Source organism: Drosophila willistoni, unplaced genomic scaffold (genome assembly GCF_018902025.1).
Source record: "Drosophila willistoni isolate 14030-0811.24 unplaced genomic scaffold, UCI_dwil_1.1 Seg496, whole genome shotgun sequence".
Taxonomy (NCBI): Eukaryota; Metazoa; Arthropoda; class Insecta; order Diptera; family Drosophilidae; genus Drosophila; species Drosophila willistoni.
The window spans coordinates 110,769-118,248 of NW_025814426.1; the positions used below are offsets into that span (position 1 = coordinate 110,769).

Sequence of the window (7,480 nt, forward strand, 5' to 3'; positions counted from 1 at the left end):
TTGTTTTAAAGGGCAGAAGCCCTTTGCCCATCCTCTTCGTACTCCATTTGACTGACCGGCATTGCCACAGCGGCAGGGGCCAATGCTGGCCGTTATCAATCTATAGATTCAGTAGATTCGAAATTTAGAAAATTTTAAAAATTCCAACGATCGCCAAATGGTGCAGCCTGAAAGCATGCACCGCTTATGTACGCTGTTACGGGCTGTAAGCTTACAGGTCTGCTACCCGTATCAGCTGTGTCCGAATACGTTGACCAACACTGCTGAACAGCTGATGCTATCGAACTACGAACTATGAAGCCAGGTGGAGTAGTGGCTCCCGATTGAGCCCGCAGGTGTTTGGGTACGTAGCACCACCCCTAACCGACTCTGGTTAACAATTGTGTATGTTCTCAGGTCTCAGGAAGCTCCTTTATTTGACGAGATTTCGGAACGACTTGAACTACGCGACCGTACTTGGTGAGAAGAAAAACTGTGTGTCACCGCCTTCCATTGTGTGTGTGTGTATATGTGTTATGTATAAAAGGGCTGAGAGAGAACTTAGGGGTATGTACATATATACACTAATACATACCCAAGTGAAAAAATTTTTTCGATTGCCAGCCTCTTACATAAATCATTTTAGGTTATAACAAAACAAAAATATTAAATTGTCATTTATTTAAATAATTAGCTAGGAAATTGGCAATTTTCCGTGGCACACTAGTGAAGAGCCTTGAAACACTATTTTTAAGATTTATTTGGGCAATTAATTCCCACTTTTACTATATTTTTTTAACAATTTATAGCGGAGCTTTTTTCTTTGTTTTTTTTCTTTGTGTTGAGGCGAATTCTCAAACTAGCACCAATGGCCGACTGGCCATTGGCTCCTTTATTGTTCTCATTCTAAGACCTTAGAATCTATAACAACGGTCATTAAATACAGCAATTTACAATAAGTGCTGAAGGCATAATAAAGTGAAAAATGAATTAAGACTAGTCCAAAGTGGTCTAGAATATATATAATATCATGTAATTTGGAAATTTCTCACAGATTTATATTTGCGGCTAAGTTCATTAACATAACTTGAATCCAGACTGCACTGTAACTGGAGGCAGAGAGATGTCCAAATGTTAATTAACAGTGAGATACAAATGTCCAATAGAAATATTTTATGGACGTGATTGAAAATTTTAGGATATTTTTAGGCATAATTATCTTCTATTAATTTGTGTCATCAGGCGTTTTTTTTTTAAGATAAGGCGTTTGATCCGCCTGGCCTCAGTCTTTCGATTAAGGCCGCTTTATTTTCTATCCTTTCATCTTCTAGAGACAAACAATAGAAATTAAAAAATAGGGCCGTTACAGCAGCAGGGAAGGGACAATATAAAATAACTTATAAACTAGCTTAAATACTAACAATGAATGTATAATAATAAAATAGACAATGACATTTAGAATTTAGTGTTTTTTAGAGATAATTATGGCGTAAGTAGTTTTAAGTATTTAGCATAAGTAAGTATTAGTTTTTAGCAATAAGAATTTTAAATTTAATTTTCCGGTGCAAGGGGTCTTAATAGGGGGATTTGGCGAGTGCAGAGGGCACTAATAGAGCTAAGTAGAGAAGTGCATAGGGCGCTAGAGCGAGAAATGTAGGGAAACTGGCATTTTTTGTGGTATTTTTAGGGCAACACTGGAGTGAGTGCTCATTATTGCGTGTGCGCTCACTGTTGCTGCTCAATACTTATTCGATAAGAAATCGATACAGCAACAGGTGGCGGCGCATGTGGCTGAAAAGAGAAGGCGATATATTTCCAAAATGTAAACAAACAATTAGAAAAATGTGACATAAGTATAAAAATTGACAATAAGATTAACCAATATTGGAAATTATAAATTAATTATTATTATTTTAGAGGAACATGGCTGCTGAATCATCACTGGAGACCTCCACCGACGACAGAGTAAAGGTGTTAGGACGGGAACAGCTGCTTGCAGGTAAGTATTTTTTAGGTTGATGTTTTTGCTTATTTTTATTTTCAGGTCGAGGTACTTACCTAGACTCCATGGGATGCAGGTGGCCGCGTTGAGTTTTTAGGTGAGTATTGTTGGCTTTTAGTTTTTCCAATATTTGTAGTTAAATTTAACTTTGTTTTTTCTCCGTTTTCAGGTGCGTCTGGAATAGAAGAATGTGTTGCGGCTGGCGGCATTTGTATGGCAGGTGAATAATTGGTTGGTTTAGTAGTATTTTTCAACATTTTTATATTTTTTTCAGGTACAGGTGCAGCTTTATGACGTTTAGGACCAGGTGACGGGCCACGTGGTGCAGTAGAAGATGCAGGAGGAGCTCCAGTTGGAACTGCTAGCGGCTGCGGCTGGATTTTAGATATGTATTTAGTTAAATTAGCTTGATTCTTTGTTGATTTTTTGTTATTTTCAGGCGCAGCCTTGGGTAGAGGGCCAGAAGGACCAGCTGGTGTTGCTGCAGGTGACTGAAGAGGATTTGCAGGTAAGCTCACGTGATTATTGAGAGATTTTTCTGACGATTTGTGTTTTTTTCCATGTGCAGGCGCTAGTGAAGGACGAGATGGACCAGGAGATTGGCCAGATTTAGCACGAAGAATTGCACGCGTTGCTACTGACGGCATTTGCATGGCAGGTGAGTAATTTGTTTATTTAGTAGCATTTTTAACATTTTTATATTTTTTCCAGTTTCAGGAGCAGCTTTATGGCGTTTAGGACCAGACGACGGGCCAGGTGGTTTTGTGTTTTATTGCTGATTTAGATAATAATTTTAATATATTTTCAGATACAGCAGCTGCAGACGGACTAGCTTGACGAGATTCTGGACGACGCAGATGAGACGATGCATACGACGCTGGACAAGGAGCTGCTATTTGCTGTTGTGTATTTTCAGGTGAGTATTTGTACTTTTTAGTTGGTTTTATTTTTAGATTTGTTTTATTTTCAGGTATTGGTGCATCAGGCGAGCGGAAATCTGGACAGGACGATGGACGAGATGGTGCAGACGCTGAGAACGAGGCAGAGAGTGCAGGAGGCGCGTCTACTGGAGGCACAGCTGTCGAGGACTGGCCCTCTGGCCAGGCCAGGACAACCGCTGAATAGTGGGCAGGATTCTGGCTTTGCAGGGGCCGCCTGAAATCATATTTCGTTATGATTAGGTAAGTGAATGTTTGCAGAAGTATTAGTATTGGTGTTAGAGTGATTGTTAGTTAGGACCATCATGGGTGCAGTATCAGTTTTCCTTTTTTCTTAGAGCATCAGTGCTATTCGTGCTGTTATCAATTAATTTGAGCAACTCAGATTCCAGACTAGCCATGTTTAGAGCGAGTAGTTCATTTTCCGTGTATTGAATTTGTTCGTTTGGCCCAAGGGGGGCAGGCTTTCCGGGGTTTTTTTTTTTAGCTATAGACGCTTCCTTAGCTCTGAGAACATCTTGCTTTTCAGTGATCCTGTTGTAGGTCTGGTGACAGTTGTCAGCAATAAGAGCTGGCGCCTTGGAGCCAGGGTTGAGCTGAGGTGGCATCAGTGTTTGGGCTTTTTTTATCGTTCGTGAGGCGACAAGTTTATCTATTTGCTTTGAGTACCTAGGCCATGGCAAACGTTTAGGGATAAATGGCTTTAGATAAAGTTTTTCAATTTCTTTGTTCTCATGGTCAGACATGGAGTTAAAGAATCTTAGGCAAGCGTCATTGTATATAGTTTCTAGAGGTTTGGCGTTATGTTTTTCTTGAATTTCAGAGTTTAGGCAATAGATGTTCGCATTTGTTAGCTTTCTGAGCAGTTTATTGTGAGTTCCGGTGAGCTTTTTGAATAGGGTGTTAGATATTAGGCTACCCCATATGGGAATAGCGTATGTCCAAATAGGGACTAAGATTTGCTTGTAGATAGTGACCTTGCAGCGGGTGCTAAGATGGCTTTTAGCTCCCCCGAGCCATTTGTAGCGAGTATAGGTGGACTTGGCTTGAGCACAAAGTTTGGCAATATGGGTTTTAAACAGGAGTTTGCTATCAACAAGGACTCCCAAGTATCGGCACGAGGACGTATTTTTAATAGGTTTGTTATTAAACTTAACAGTGGCAGCTTTAACAGCAGGTGAGGTAGATCGTCTGGATAAGAGAACATGAACTGTTTTACTCACGTTGACTGTGAAACACCATTTGTTGGACCAGGTAGAGAACTTGTGTAGGTAATTTTCCGTTTTATTCATGGCTACAAGGGCGTTTTTATCGGTCGAGATGAAAATAGTATCGTCAGCATATGTAGAGAGCAGAGTGTCACCGTGTTTATAGGTCGGGTAATATTCGATCAGGGTTTCATGCTCAATTATGAACTTTGGAATTGGCATGTCTGACGAGTATATGTTGTATAGCAGGGGTCCCAAAACACTACCCTGAGGGATTCCTGCTAAAATTTTCCCATCACGGGACATAATACCATGGTTACCGCGAACGGAGAACGTGCGATCCTTGAGGTAACTGTCCAGAACTTTGTATAGGTTAATAGGTAGTAGCTTTATCAACTTGTTACGCAGACCGCAGTGCCAAACTTTGTCAAACGCTTCTGTAATATCGATGAATATAGCCGATCCATACAGTTTGTCCTCAAAAGCTCTCTGGAGGAATTGTGTAACGCGAGCTAGTTGATGCTCGGCCCCATGAAATTTGCATTTGTATGGATTGTGAAAGACGGTTACATTTAAGGACCCTCTTGGCAAGCAAGGATTCAAGTATTTTTGTTTTGTTTGCCTATGACAAAAAAAAACAACACATGTTACTCACTTCTTGCCTATAAGAGGGAATTTTCCTGACAATAAGAGCGCTGCCTCAATGATTTTGCCAACTGCAATGACGCCATGAATCGATATGATTCGAACTGATAACCTGCAAGAAACAATTATACTAATCACTATTAATGAACAATATTTGTAAATACTATATTCTTTATAATTATTGCAGCTTGCAACTTGTTCTTGATCCTCTAGTTGTTTTTATGGTCCTTGGTAAAACCCAGTAAGCATTTATTTACTTGCATGTAAAAAATTTCCCATGTAAATTTCCCACAATTTTTTTTTGTCCTACCAGTAACACCCAACAAACATTATGTCTTATATATTAATCATTCACACTATTAATAAGCCATTGTAAATTATTTCTAAGCTCGTTTTTATTGTAATTGTATATGCTTCCTGATAGGGGGCGAAAAACAATAAAAGATGGTTGACTCCTTCGGGAGCCAACCACTTGGCTTTGCAACTGCGGCCATACAAGTAAAAAAAAAGAGAGAATTGGAAATTCTCTCCCTTTATCACCTGGCCCGGCTGAGTAACGGCCTGACTCAAATCACGGCCAAAACAATGGACACCTATGGCAAAATAAAAGCTACCCTGGAGGCAAACAAATTTGCCTTTTTTACTCACCAGCCCAGATGGGAACGAGGTGCTAGATTTGCCATCTTGAATGCGAAGCTTAAAATACTTAAAATTAAGGTCCTAGGCAGCCAGGAGGTACGCGTCGAGAGGCAAAGGGAGATTCCCCAATGCAAAAACTGCCTCCTCTTTGGCCATACAGCCAGGTACTGCTGCCTTCCCCCGCTCTGCTCCGTCTGTGCTGGCCAGCACAAATCCGACAAATGCCCCTCTCCTGATGGCCAATCTCCAAAGTGTGGCATCTGCGGAGATGGCCATAGAGCCACCTATAGGAGCTGTGCCTTTTATAAGGCTGAACTGGCAAAATTTGTCGTTGACCAGCGCCCAGAGCGGCAAGAAAGGCAAATGAATCATGAAAAGGAAAGAAAATTTGGGCATGAGACAATGAATATGCAATCTAACGCTAACAAAAACTTACCTGAAGTCCACCAGCAACCGTCTGCACCACCTCGCCAGTCGACCTGTCCAGATTTCCGCTCGTCTAATGCACCAGTACCTGAAAATAAAACAAATCGTAAAGCGTCGTATGCATCGTCTCATCTACGTCGTCCAGCATCTCGTCAAGCTAGTCCGTCTGCAGCTCGTCCATCTGAAAATAAAATAAAATCATTATCAAAATCTCCGAAAAATCACAAAAACTCACCTGTTAATCCATGTCAGCCAGCAGCAGCACCGCCTGCGAGTCCTCGTGCAGCATCTTGGCAATCATCTGCACCTGCCTGCACCTGGAAAAAAACACAAATCGTTAGAAAAATTAAATCAGCAGCAGCAGGTCCTGGTCCTCAAGCAGCGGCTACACCAGAAAGCCAAAAATATCAACAAAAAATCGCTCTAAAAAAACCATAAACTTATCTGAAAGCCAGCTGCAGTCTTTAGCAGCACCTTTTGCAGTCCCTCCTACACTTTCTGGTGCTAAATCTCAACTGGCAGCCCCATTGGGTGCAACTAATGCGCCTGCACCTGAAAGAAAGCAAAAATTGTTACAAAAATATACCAAATCAACAAAATACTCACCTGTAAATTACTCGCCTACAGCAGCAACCCCTATTTATACACTAGACGTACCCGAAAACGGAAAAACAACTAAAATTAAAACAACTATAATTATCGACAAAGCTAAAAGTCAGCGGTACTCACCAAATACCAACATGCGGCCAACAAAACTGGCCAAAGCCAAATCACCAGTACCTGAAAACAAACAAAAAATTAAATTAATCAACAAACACTTACCTGCAAGCAAACCCGGTCGGGCAGCAACACCAACAACAAACGATCGTTTCGCAAAACCTTGCAGCAACAAAATCTGCCAAAGGTCGCCAGCTGTTCTCGACCCAACAGCTTTACTCTGTCGTCGCCAGAATACTCCACCGTTCATGAACTCGCCATCTTCCTGCAAGGCATCTGAAATTAATTTTTAAAATGTTCTATGTTAATTATTACTATTGTCAATTTTATATTTTTTTTACTTACCTATATTTTCCTATTGTTTACAAATAAATGTCGCTCTCTTTCCAGCTCACATGCGGAAACTTCGCCATCAGACCCATATCGATGACTTATCGATAGGTCATCAACATTTCAGAGCATTATCGATATGCCGGCCAATTCTGGCTAAACCAAAGCCAAAGACTCTGAATCTCAGCCTTATAAAGCTAACTTCTTGCCTTGCTCTCAAATGATGCCTTACGACTCTAGCCAATATTGGCTTATTTTACTTAAATATTTGGTCTCTTTATGTTTTTCTCCACTAAAAGCTAATTGCTCTAAAACTTCTAGCCTATAAAGCTAACTCAACTAAAAGCTAACTGCTCTAAAACTTTTAGTCTTTAAAGCCAAGCCTTGCTCGCAATTGATGCGCCAACGGCCAAGCTAAAAAACTAGTGTTACTCAGACCCAAAATATGGGTCTCCCTACTTTTTTCTCCAGTGTGGGGGAAAACCAGTTTAATTACCAACTATCTTACCTAAATCGCTAAAAACTAAATGTTAATCTAATGTCTTATTGTATATTTTTTATTTAGTATTAATCTAGTTTTAAGATAATTTTAATCC

General features: G+C 40.4%; 1 long non-coding RNA gene across 1 annotated transcript; it reads right to left on the bottom strand.

The window, feature by feature from the left end:
• Positions 1 to 1,813: 1,813 nt before the first annotated feature.
• LOC124461476 lies at positions 1,814 to 2,102 on the bottom strand. Its single transcript, XR_006955081.1, has 2 exons — positions 2,038 to 2,102; positions 1,814 to 1,968 (listed from the first exon to the last, which is right to left on the bottom strand). It is a non-coding gene; the product is annotated as an uncharacterized LOC124461476 (long non-coding RNA).
• Positions 2,103 to 7,480: the final 5,378 nt, after the last annotated feature.